Here is a 13,554-nt window from a genome sequence, read left to right as displayed (position 1 = left end):
AGCTGGGCTATAGGACTGTGTTATGACCAGCTGGGCTATAGGGCTGTGTTATGACTAGCTGGGCTATAGGACTGTGTTATGACCAGCTGGGCTATAGGACTGTGTTATGACCAGCTGGGATATAGGACTCTGTCATGGCCAGCTGGGCTATAGGACTGTGTTATGACCAGCTGGGATATAGGACTCTGTCATGACCAGTTGGGCTATAGGACTCTGTCATGACCAGCTGGGATATAGGACTGTGTTATGACCAGCTGGTTTATAGGACTATGTTATGACCAGCTGGGCTATAGGACTATGTTATGACCAGCTGGGCTATAGGACTGTGTTATGACCAGCTGGGCTATAGGACTGTGTTACAGACCAGCTGGGCTATAGGATTCTGTTACAGACCAGCTGGACTATAGGATTCTGTTACAGACCAGCTGGGCTATAGGATTCTGTTACAGACCAGTTGGGCTACAGGAGTGTGTTACAGACCAGATAGGCTATAGAATTCTGTTACAAAGAAATTGAAATGACGGCCACTGTTACAGACCATCTGGTCATAGAACTCATTGCTATTTATTTGGAATGTTTGGAGCTGCGTGGTCTCAATACTGAAAGAAAAATGAGGCAACAATCCAGCTTGGGTTTTAAATAAACTCTCTGCCTAATCATGTCTAAGCACAGGCTGTCACTTCTGTCCCTCCATCATTGCAATTCTTCTAGAACTGTTGACCTCCTCAATTGATCTACCTCTTCCATCTTTATTGTCCTTGTCCCAAATGAAACCTTTACTCTCTCTTCCTTTCTCTGGTCATTTCTTTGAGATGGTGGCCATCTTCAATGCCTCAGATCCATAGGGTTACAGTCCAGTCTGTACACCTGTTTGTTCCCCTGATCCCAGCTCCTGTGCATTGCCCCTTCCCTGTGTTCCAGTATGTACTGTACTACAGCTGTACAATTTTCAAATTCCATCACTCCCTCTCTTTCACACAATGACCCTTCCTAATAAATCCTCCTTACGGTCAGTGCTTGTATTAAACTGAATTCGTTATAAAAATTCATTCACTGGATGAGGGCATCATTGGCTAAATTTATTGCCCATTCCTAATCGCCCAGATGAGAGTTAAGAGTCAACCATATTGCTATGGGTCTGGAGTCACATGTAGGCCAGACCAGGTAAGGATGGCAGTTTTCTTCCCTAAAGGACATCAGTGAACCAGATGGGTTTTTCCTGACAATTGACAATGGATTCATGATCATCATTAGACTCTTAATTCCAGATTTAATTGAATTAGATTTCCAACAGCTGCCGTGGGGGGATGTGAACCCTGGTCCCCAGAACATTCCCTGGATTGCTGAATTAATAATCTAATGATGGTACCACAAGGCCATCACTTCCCCCATGTGAGTGCATTAGTTGCAGTACGCAGATGGAAGTTTCTGTTCATCATTTGAAGTGATGGCAAGGTCTGGTTTGATTCTGTTTACCACACATCACTTGACAATCTACATTTGTAATGATATGAAGCTTCATTTTCACCGTTTCTCTTTAGCACTAAAAGATATATTTCAATAACTGTTGACCTCGTTGAGCATCTGCCTCTTCCATCTTTGTTGTGCTTGTCCCAGATAAAGCTTCACTCACTCTCCCTCTCTCTCTCCAGTATGATGTGATGTATTTTATAATTGGGCCATTGTGTTGGATGAACAAGTGTGTTCTGATTGCCTAAGTGGCATGTTCCCAGCCCTGGCACAGCAGATGGCAGATGCTGCCTCACAGAGAAGTGGTGGGGGGTGGGGGGGTAGGTTTTGGCAAGGGGGTGAAGTTGAGGTGGCGAGTGGCGACAATCAGAGAGTGGCACCTCCGGCTGTTCTCATGTATAACCAGGAGCTGGTGCCCCAGCCAGCCTGGAGATGATGAGACAGTTGGTTGCCATGGAAAACTGCCAACACCGGGCTGCTAAAGAAGAGAGAAAAGGAGACAGAACTTTTTTTTTGTCTCTTGATTCTTTGAACAATGCGATCAAAAAGTCAGCGTGTGATAGAACTGAAGCCAAACTGACAAAGAATTCAGGCGAAACCATCTCTCTCCTGCTGCCAGCTTTGCTTCAACTCATTGCAAAGGGATCCGGCTTTGCTAATTCCTCAAAACTGAGAGTGGGCTGGCCTAAACTTTGACAGTCACTTGTGTTTCACATTCAACCCTAAATAGATTTTGGTAGATTGTAGTGTCTCAGTGCATGCGTTAAAATGGGAGGCTGCGGTAGGAAAAGATGCAATTTGATTTCAGCCTTTATCCTGTATTCCATTTTACAGCAATATTCCAAAGGGCAGTAATCGACTGTGGAGTAAAATGAACACAATCCTAATTTGGCTCATGCCAAGCTTCCTTCACTCCACTTTAAGACTTTTGCAGCCATTGTCCTGGCACTTGTTGCTTTTCTGGGAGTCACAGTCTCACAGACACAAATATATAAAGAAAAAGCTCCATCTGTTCTGATACTATTTGAACACTGCACGTCTCCATTCTCCCAGCTACAGGCTTGGCTCATGGTCTCAGGCAACATCAGTCCTTGCTGAATAGGGGAAGAGTGATTAATCCTGGGATATAAATAAAGTTTTAAGTTTTTGAGTGCTGGGCTGAAGAGCCTGTGGTTGTTTTTTAATGATTTCTGGCACATTCTATTATGTCTGGATTGCAGTGCACTGAAAGGGAGATCTCTTCAAAGGGAATTGTTTGCAGAATTGTGCATGTGGCTACTCACATCTTGGCAGCTCTTGTTCTTCCTGTTTCATTCACTGCCTGATCTTTGCAGGCACCAAACCTGGATTGAAATGCCTGAACTACCTCAGGTGGCCTTGGATATGCAAATGCAAGTAGAATGGCAGGGGAGATAATGGTCATAGCCTACAGCTCTCCCACAAAAGACACTGATTTTTCTTTTCAGCTCGCTGTCTGGCTCCCAGGAACTGCGCGCAGGGCTTCTCTTATTTTACAGCACTTTCTTGACAAAGCAAAGCAAAATATAAAATATATGGAGAAAAAGAAAGTTTTCCTCTGGCGAGTTCATTTTCCCGCCTGTCTGATTGGATTGTTTCTCGCGATTACTCACTCTATTAGCATTCAGTTCTGCAGCGATTTTCACAAAGATGTAAATGACTTAAAGAAATTCAGGCAAAAGTCAAGCTGCATTAAAGTTTCATGGCTTACCATCTTCAGTACATTTTATGTTTAATAATACCATTCCTTTTTCTTCCTCATTGTGTATGCGCTCTCTCTGGAATATGCAAACCTTATTAGTTGGCAGGGCTTTTAAGCTTAGTGTGTCTCTGTGTCCCTGAAATAAGTACCAGGTAAATTTAGCAGAGAGGCCTAAGGGAAACCATGCAGGAACAACCTTTCTTTTGTAGACTGAGGTAATCAGTGGTGACATCTAAAGCTTTGTTCTTTCATTATAAATATTGTTGGAGGATAGGGGGTGGTGTAAGAGGGGGCAGAGTTGACCTCGATAGGCTCCTGTACATCGGAGCAGACTTTGATATCTTTTCTTCTGTACTTCTGCCTCTGATAATGACAGCAATGTTGACAGACAAGTTTCATTTGATTGTCACTATGCAAAGTTTTTTCTTTCCCTTAGAATTAACATAACCTTCTGTGTTTCCAATTTTACCAATCTGCAGAGCCCATAAAGAGGTAAGGCCGTATTCAAATAGCCATCTAATGACTAGCGGCAGTTATAGCCCTGGATAATTTCACTGGTAATGCTTCCAACAGACTCAGTCAAGAAATTTCATGTGATTATTAGGAGAGGAATAGAAAGGCGTCATTTGAATGTTGGAACCTTTGAACCACACAGTAGGTGACTGACAAGCACTGGAGGAATATTTTCTTAGTGCATTTTATTAGCCTGTTTGTTGTTAGTGTGTTGCCACAATACCAGGCTAATTACTTCCAATGGCGTTGCTTTGCAAAAGGTTGTAGCAGTTGGAACACAACTGAGCAGCCAGCTCTATTCTTGAGGAAAGTGAAGGCAGAGAGGTGACCTGATAGAGTGACGAAGGTGCTACAGTTCAGGTAAGATGTGGAGAGGTTGTATTGATTTCACAGGCATCCAAAGCCAGGGATCACAGATGTAAGATAGTCACCACAATGTGTAACGGAGAATCCAGGAGAAATGTCTTTGCCTAGAGAGTGGTAAATGGCATCAATGAAATGAAAGAATGTGGAACTAGCTACAAGGGTGACCAGGATTGGCTTGGAGTCTTCAGGAATCGAAGATCATCTTTGGGACACCGCTGTGTGCAAACCTGGAGAAAAAGATAAAAAGAAATTTTAAAAGATTGGGGGTTTTTTTTGGTCCTTGTGGTGGTAAAGAAGGTGTATGGCATGCTTGCCTTTATTGGTCGGGGATTGAGTACAAGAGTCAGGATGTCGTGTTGCAGCTTTATAAGACTTTAGTTAGGCCATACTTAGAGTATTGCATTCAATTCTGGTTGCCACATTACAGGAAGGATGTGGAGACTTTGGAGAGAATGCTGAAGTTTACCAGGATGCTGCTTGGATTAGAGGGCATGAGCTGTAAAGAGAGATTAGAAAAACTCAGGTTGTTTTCTCTGGAGCGGCGGAGGCTGAGGGGAGACTTGATAGAAGTCAATACAATTATGACATACGTAGATAGGGTTGACATTCAGAATCTTTTTCCCAGAGTTGAAATGTTAAATACTAGGGGGCATGCATTTAAGGTGAGAAGGGGAAAGTTCAAAGGAAATGGGAGGGGCATTTTTTTTTACACAGAGAGTGGTAGGTGTCTGGAATGGGCTGTTAGGGGTGGCGATGGAGGCAGATACAAAATAGGAGAGTTTAAGAGACTTTTAGACAACACATGAATACGCAAGGAATGGAGGGATATGGATCAAGGGCAGGCAGAAGAGATTAGTTTCATTTTGCATCACGTTCGGCACAACATCGGGGGGTGAAGAGCCAGCTCCTGTGCTGTACAGATCTGTGTTCCACATTCTATTTTCTTCGACCATTTTTCCTTCTGCGATGTAGAAAAGTCAAAAATGGGAGAGAAAGCTTCTTGGCTAACAACTGAAACATCATCCAGTTGGGTTTGCTTTCAAACTGACATAGGAAGGAAACACATCATAGGGATGGATGTTGTTGGACGAGCAATGTTGGGTGTGTGAGGGCAAGATGGAACTTCCAGAAATAAATTTAATCACAGGTAACATCATAATCACATCACATTTTAGGCAACATGCAAAGTGATGGGTAGAAAGTTCATTTTGGGAGCAGTGAGTCAAATGCATGAGGATCAAAATTAGAAAGTTATTTTTGACAGGGCTTGATCAAGAGGGATGGGAAGCAGTCCATGCCAAGATGTAGCAAGATCTGGACAATATCCAAGTTTATGTTGCTAAGTGGCAAATAACATGTATGCCACACAAGTGCCATGCAATGACCAACTCCCATGGAGGAGATCTAACCATTGCCCCTTTATTTTCAATGGCATTATCATCACTGAATCCCCCACAATCAACATCTGGGGATTACTTTTGACCAGAAATTGAGCTGAATAAATGCAGCGGCCATAACAGCAGGTCAAAGGCTAGGGGTTTTGCAATGAGTAACTCATGTCATCACTCCCCAAAGCCTGCCCACAAGGCACAAGTCAGGATTGTGATGGAATACTCCCCACTTGCCTGGATGAGTGCAGCCCCCAACAACACTCAAGAAGCTCAACACCATCCAGGACAAAGCAGCCGCTTGATTGGCACCACATCCACAAGCATCCACTCCCTCCATCACCGACACTCAGTAGCAGCAGTGTGTACTATCTACAAGATGCACTGCAGAAATTCACCAAAGATCCTCAGACAGCACCTTCCAAACCCACGACCACTTCCATCAGAAGGACAAGGGCAGCAGTTACACAGAACGCCACCACCTGCAAGTTCCCCTCCAAGCCTGTCACCATCCTGGCTTGGAAATATGTCACTGTCCCTTCATTGTCACACCTTCATAATGGGCTACACCACAAGGGGGTGATGGCCTCATGGCATTATTGCTGCACTGTTAATCAAGAGACCCAGATAACATTTTGGGGACCCGGGTTCAAATACCACCATGGCAAATGGCGGAATTTGACTTCAATACATACCAGGAATTAGGAACCTAATGACAACTGTGAATCCATTGCCAATCGTCGGAAAAACCCATCTACTTCACTAATGTCCTTTAGGGCAGGAAACTGCCATCCTTACCTGGTCTGGCCTACGTGTGACTCCAGACCCACAGTAATGTGGTTGACTCCTAACTGCCCTCTGGGCAATTAGGGATGGGAAATAAATGCTGCCTAGCCAGTGATGCCCTCATCCTACGAATGAATAAAGGGAAAAAAAATAAAGAAAGCAAAAGGCCTTTTGGCCCGTCAAGTCCATGCCAATGATAAACAACCCATCGTCCAGCACTTGGCCCATAGCCTTGGCACTGGAAGTGCTCATCTGAATACTTCTTAAATGTTATAAAGGTTTCTGCTTCTCCCCCCCTTTCAGGTAGTGAGTTCCAGATTCCCAACATTCTCTGGGCAAAAAATACTCCCCTAACATCTCTTCTAAACCTTCTGGCCCTTACCTTAAAATTTTAGACCCCAGTCATTGATCCTCCACCAAGGGGAAAGGTTCCTTCCTGTCTACTCTATCTATGTCGCTCATAACTTTGTACATCTCAGTCACGTCCCCGCTCAAACTCCTCTGCTCTAAGGATAAACTCAGTCTGTTCCATCTCTCTGTATAACAGGAACTCTCCAGCCCAGGCATCATCCTGAATAAGAGTAGTACCTGAAATGTTGACTTCTCCTTTCCTCCAGATTCTGCCTGGCTTGCTGTGTTCTTCCAGCCTCCTGTTTGTCCATCCTGGCAAATCTCCTCTGCACCCTCTCCAGTGCGGTCACGTCCCTCCTTTCATGGGGATATTCATTGGGTTGAAATCCTGGAACTCCCTCCTATTAGCATTGGAGTCTAACCAAACCATATGAACTGCAGTGGTTCAAGGGGGCACCTCACTACTGCCTTCTGCAGGGCAATGAGGGGTAAATTTTTTTTTGCACAAATACACTTTATTGATAAAAAAAGGAAATCCTTTTGTACATAAACAGTTACTAAAGTAGTTCAGATCTATCCAGTTTTTTGCATTTAGAGAAGAAAATAAGCATTGTGGTTTGACTTTCTCAATAGTTACAACTGTTTAAAAAAGGAAGTAGACAAAAAGCAGGTAACTATAGGCCAGTTAGCTTAACTTCGGTAGTGGGGAAAATGCTTGAATCTATCATTAAGGAAGAAATAGCAAGACATCTGGATATAAATTGTCCCATTGGGAACACCCAGCATGGGTTCATGAAGGGATGTCATGTTTAACTAATTTGGTGGAATTCTTTGAGGACATTACTTGCATGGTGGACAACGGGGAACCTATGGATGTTGTGTATCTGGATTTCCCAAAGGCATTTGACAAGGTGCCACACCAAAGGCTGCTACATAAGATAAAGTTCCATGGTATTACAGGTAATGTATTGGCATGGATAGAGGATTGGTTGACCATTAGAAAGCAAAGAGTAGGGGTAAATGGGTGTTTTTCTGGTTGGTGGTCAGTGGCTAGTGGTGTGCCTCAGGGATCAGTGTTGGGACCGCAATTGTTTACAATTTACATAGATGATTTGGAGTTGGGGACTAAGTGTGGCGTGTCAAAATTTGCAGATGACACTAAGATGAGTGGTAGAGCAAAGTTTACAGAAGACACTGAAAGTCTGCAGAGGGATCTCGATAGTCTAAGTGAGTGGGTAACAGTCTGGCAGATGCAGTACAATGTTGATAAGTGTGAGATCATCCATTTTGGCAGGAATAACAGCAAAATGGACAATGTTTTAAATGGTAAAAAATTGCAGCATGCTGCTGTGCAGAGGGACTTGGGTGTCGTTGTGCATGAATCACTAAAAGTAGGATTGCAGGTGCAGCAGGTAATTAAAAAGGCGAATGGAATTTTGTCTGTCATTGCTACAGGGATGGAGTTTAAAAACAGGGAGGCTATGCTACAGCTGTATAGGGTCCTGGTGAGGCCACACCTGGAGTACTGTGTGCAGTTTTGTTCTCCTTACTAGAGAAGAGATATACTAGCACTGGAGGGGGTGCAGAGGAGATTCACTCAGTTGATTCCAGAGTTGAGAGGGTTGGATTATGAGGAGAGACTGAGTAGGCTGGGATTATACTCATTGGAATTCAGAAGAACGAGGGGAGATCTTATAGAAACATATAAGATTATGAAGGGAATAGATAAGGTGGAGGCAGGGAGGTTGTTTCCGCTAGCAGGTGAAACTAGGACTAGGGGGCATAGCCTCAAAATAAATGGAAGCAGATGTAGGACTGAGGTCAGGAGGAACTTCTTCACCCAAAGGGTTGTGAATCTGTGAAACTCCCTGCCCATTGAAGCGGTTGAAGCTACCTCGCTGAATGTGTTTAAGGCAAGGCTAGATAAATTTTTGAACAGTAAAGGAATTAAGGGTTATGGTGAGTGGGCGGGTAAGTGGAGCTGAGTCTCAAAAAGATCAGCCATGATCTTATTAAATGGCAGGGCAGGCTCGAGGGGCCGGATGGCCTACTCCTGCTCCTGGTTCTTATGTTCTTATGTTCTAATTGATCTAAAGGCATTTCTTACATATGCTGGTGCTGGGCCAGGCAGTGTTGGCCCCATCCCATGAATGAATACAACAAAATAAAACAGGTTTCCGTGGAACAAGGCTATCTACATAGAACAGTTGGGTTAAATTGACTGTTGCCTACGCAGTTAAGTATGTGGGTCTTATGATGTAGAATAGAAGAGTGAATGTTCTCACATGAAGGTACCACCCCTGAGAAGCCCCTTGGAATATTTTGCTACATTGAGTGCTATAAAAATGCAACTTGCAGCTGCTGTTGCAATTGGAGACTCTTTACAAATATTGGCCAATCTCTTGTAGCTCTGTAAAGCGAACAGTTATGATTGTTCAATTAATAGTAAATTGTATCACGTGTGTTAGCCTGATGGTTGTGTCTACATTGTTTTCCAGCTCTTCTCCATCTTAGCCAAGAATAATATTGAACATTTAGCCACAGCCTCTTCGAACAGGCCTAAATGTTACAGATTCCAATACTGTCTATGAAAAATGAAGTGTCACTCTGGTGAACCTACAACACAGGGCTACATGTTGTGAAACTTGAAAAGGTTCAGAAAAGATTTACAAGGATGTTGCCAGGGTTGGACAGTTTGAGCCAACTGTGTGTGTAGGGAGAGGCCAGATAGGCTGGGGCCATTTTCCCTGGAGCGTCGACAGCTGAGTGGTGACCTTAAAGAGCTTTATAAAATCACAAGGGACATGGATAGGGTGAATAGCCAAGGTCTTTTTCCCCAGGGTGGAGGAGTCCAAAACTAGAGGGACATAGGTTTAAGGTGAGAGGGGAAAGACTTAAAAGGGACCCAAGGGCAACTTTTTGCACAGAGGGTGGTGCGTGTATGGAATGAGCTGCCAGAGGAAGTGGTGGAGGCTGGTACAATTACACCATTTAAAAGACATCTGGATGGGTGTATGAATAGGAATGATTTAGAGGGATATGGGCCAAATGCTGGCAAATGGGATTAGGTCAGATTGGGATATCTGGTCAGTGTGGACGAGTTTGACCAAAGGGTCTGTTTCCATGTTGTATATCTCTATGACTCAATGTGTGCCAAACAGCATGAGCAGCAAGTGATAGATGGGACTAACTAATCCGACTCAAATTGATCAGATCAGCCCAAAACCCTGCAGTCCTATCACATTCTGTTAGAGATAGTGATAGACAATTAAATAACTAAGAGAAAGTGGAGGCTTCACAAATAACCCCATCTGAGGCAGTATAGCATGTCAATGCAACAGATAAGACTGAAACATTTGTACCCATCTTCAGCCTGATGTGGATGAACCTCATGTGGAAGTACCCAAAATCAGAGATGCCAGTCTTCAGCCAATTCAGTTATTGCACATACTATCAAAAAATGCTTGATGTTACAAAAGCTATGGGCCTCACCAATATTCTGGCAATTGTAAATTGTGCACCAGAATATGCCAAATGCCTAGCCAAGCTGTTCCAGTACAGCTACAACAACTGGCAACTACCCAACAATATAGAAAATTGCCCCAGTTCGAGCAGGACAACCCAATCCAGTTGATTACTCTCCCAACAATACCCTTTGAACCTTCAGCAAAGAGATGGAAAAAGCTCTCATCAGAGCTATCAAAAGTGGCATTTACTCAGCCATGACCTGCTCACTGTCACTCAGTCAGGGTTCTACCACGTAGATCCTGACTTCATTACAGCCTTGGTTCAAATATAGAGGAAACATTTGAATTCTCAGAGGTGAAGTGAGAGTGTCACTCCTTGACCGAGTGTGTCATAAGAACATAAGATAGGAGCAGGAATTGGTCATCTGGCCTATTGACTCTGCTGTGCCATTCAATAAGACCATGGCTGATCTCTTTGTGGACTCAGTTCCACTTACCTGTCTGCTCACCATAGCCCTAATTCCTTTCCTGTTCAAAAATCTATCTATTCTTGCCTTAAAATCACTCAACGAGATAGTGTCAACTGCTTCACTGGGCAGAGCAAGAAGGAACCCTAGCAAAACTTGAGTCATTAGGAATCAAAGGAAAGACTCTCTGCTGGTTGGAATCATATCTAAGGCAAAGGAAGATGGTTGTGGTGGTTGGAGATCAATCATCTCAATCCAAGGAAATTTCTGCAGGAGTTCCTCAGGGTTGTGTCCTAGGCCCGACCATCTTCATCAATGACCTAAATAAAAACCGAAAAAACTGTGGACGCTGTAAATCAGGAACAGAAACAAAGTTGCTGGAAAAGCTCAGCAGGTCTGGTAGCATCTGTGAAGGAAAAAACGGAGTTAACATTTCGGGTCCGGTGACCTTGAGGAAGGGTCATTCAGCTTGAGACATTAACTGTGATTTTTTTTTCCTTTACAGATGCTGCCAGACCTGCTGAGCTTTTCCAGCGAATTGTTTTTTTTGTTCATCAACGACCTTCCCTCCATCATAAGGCCAGAATTGGGCATGTTCGCCGATTGTTGCACAATGTTCAGCATCATTCGAAACTCCTTTGATATTGAAGGCGTCATGGCCCAAATGCAGCCAGAATTGAACGAAATTTAGACTCAGGCTGACAACTGGCAAGTAACGTTCATACCAAGCGTACCAGACATTGGTCATCTCCAACAAGAGAGAATCTAGCCATCTCCCTGTGATATTCAACAACATTATCTCACTCAATCCTCACTTAACACCATACTGGGAGCTACGATTGACTAGAAACTGAGGTACCCAACATAAATGTGCCTACAAGAGCAGACCAGAAGCTAGAAATTCAGAGACAGTAACTCTCCTCCTGTCTCCTCAAAGAATATGCAGTTGCACGTGAGAGGTTTAAAGGAATATTGCCTTCTTGCCTGGATGAGATCAATACTCCGGAAGCTCAATACTCTCTAGGACAAAGCAGCCCATTTGATCAGTAGACCCTCTACTAGCTTAAATAGAGTCATACAGTAATACAGCACAGAAACAGACCCTTTGGTCCAACTAGTCCATGCCAACCAAGTTTCCCAAAATAAACTAGTCTCATTTGTCTGCGTTTGGCCCATTTTCCTCCAAACATTTCATATTCATGTACCTATTGAAATGTTTTTTTAACTGTTGCAACTGTACCTGAATCTACCATTTCCTCTGGCAGTTCATTCTACACACAAACCACACTCTGTGTGAAAAATAGTCCTTTTAAAATCTTTCTCTGCTCAACTTAAAAATATGTCCTCTATTTTTAACTCACCCACCTTAGGGTAAAGATCTCAGCCATTCACCTTACTTATGCCCCTCATGATTTTATAAACCTCTGCAAGGTCACCCCTCAACCTCTTATACTACAGTGAAAAAAGTCCCAGCCCATTCAGCCTCTCCTTATAACTCAAACCCTCCCAGCAACATCCTAGTAAATCTCTTCTGAACCCTCTCCAGCTTAATATCCTTCCTATAGCAGGGCAACCAGAACTGGACACAGTGGCCCAAAACATCCTGTACAACCTCAACACAATATCCCAACTTCTATAGAGATAGGAGGAACTGCCAATGCTGGAGAATCTGATATAGCAAGGTGTAGAGCTGAAATTCTAAAGAAGGGTCTAGGCCCGAAACGCCAGCCTTCCTGCTCCTCTGATGCTGCTTGGCCTGCTGTGTTCATCCAGCTCTACACCTTGTTATATCCCAATTCCTATACTCAGTGGTCTGAGCAATGAAGGCAAGTGTGCTAAATGCCTTCTTAACCATCCTGTCTAGATGCGATGCAAATTTCAAAGAACTATGCACCTTAACCCCTAGGACTCTCAGTTCAACCACACTTCCCAGGACCCTATCATTAACTGTATAATTCCTGTAACTCGAAACATCAGCTCACTTTCTCTCCATGGATGCTGCCTGACCTGCTGTGATCTCCAGCATGTTTTGTTTTTGGCACTGTATAAGTCCTGCCCTTGTTTGTTTTACCAAAATGCAATACCTCGCACTTATCCAAATTAAACTCCACCTGCCACTCCTCAGCCCATTGACCCAATTGATCAAGATCACTTTATACTCTTAGATAATCTTCTTCACCGTCCCCTATACCACAAATTTTGGTGTCATCCGTAACCTTACTAACCATGCCTCCTAAATTCTCATCCAAATTGTTTATATAAATGGCAAACAGAAGTGGACCCAGCATCGATCCCTGTGAAACCCCATTGGTCACAGGTCTCCAGTCCAAAAAGCAAACCACCCTCTGTCCCCTACCGTCAAGACAATTTGAATCCAATTGTGTTCGCTACCAGTAACTGTGTGTAGTGTATTCAAACACGCTACAGCAACTCACCAAGGCTTACATAGAAACATAGAAGATAGGAGCAAGAGGAGGCCATTCGGCCCTTCGAGCCTGCTCTGCCCTTCTTCACGATCATGGCTGATCGTCCAACTCAATAGACAAATCCTGCTTTCTCCCCATAACCTTTGATCCCATTCGCCCCAAGTGCTATATCTAGCCGCCTCTTGAACACATTCAATGTTTTAGCATCAGCTATTTCCTGTGGTAATGAATTCCACAGGCTCACCACGCTTTGGGTGAAGAAATGTCTCCTCATCTCTGTCCTAAATCATCTACCCCGAATCCTCAGACTGTGACCCCTCGTTCTGGACACACCCACCATCGGGAGCATCCTCCCTGCATCTACCCTGTCCAATCCTGTTAGAATTTTATAAGTCTCTATGAGATTCTCCCCTCATGCATCTGAGCTCCAGTGAAAACAATCCCAACCTAGTCAATCTCTCCTCACACATCAATCCTGCCATCCCCGAAATCAGCCTGGTAAACCTTCGCTGCACTCCCAAGAGCATCCTTCCTCAGAAAAGGAGTCCAAACTTGCACACAATATTCCAGGTGTGGCCTCACCAATGCCCTGTATAACTG

The 13,554-nt window shown here is 43.8% G+C and overlaps 1 protein-coding gene across 1 annotated transcript in view; it reads left to right on the top strand.

Annotated features, from left to right (window-relative positions):
* The window catches only part of LOC109921465 (annexin A2-like), a 145,568-nt gene that overhangs the window by 89,971 nt on the left and 42,043 nt on the right, over positions 1 to 13,554 (top strand). The gene's annotated exons all lie outside the window — the stretch shown is intronic.

The sequence above is a fragment of the Rhincodon typus genome, chromosome 36 (assembly GCF_021869965.1).
Source record: "Rhincodon typus isolate 14 chromosome 36, sRhiTyp1.1, whole genome shotgun sequence".
Classification (NCBI taxonomy): domain Eukaryota; kingdom Metazoa; phylum Chordata; class Chondrichthyes; order Orectolobiformes; family Rhincodontidae; genus Rhincodon; species Rhincodon typus.
This window is presented reverse-complemented; position numbering and strand designations above follow the sequence as displayed.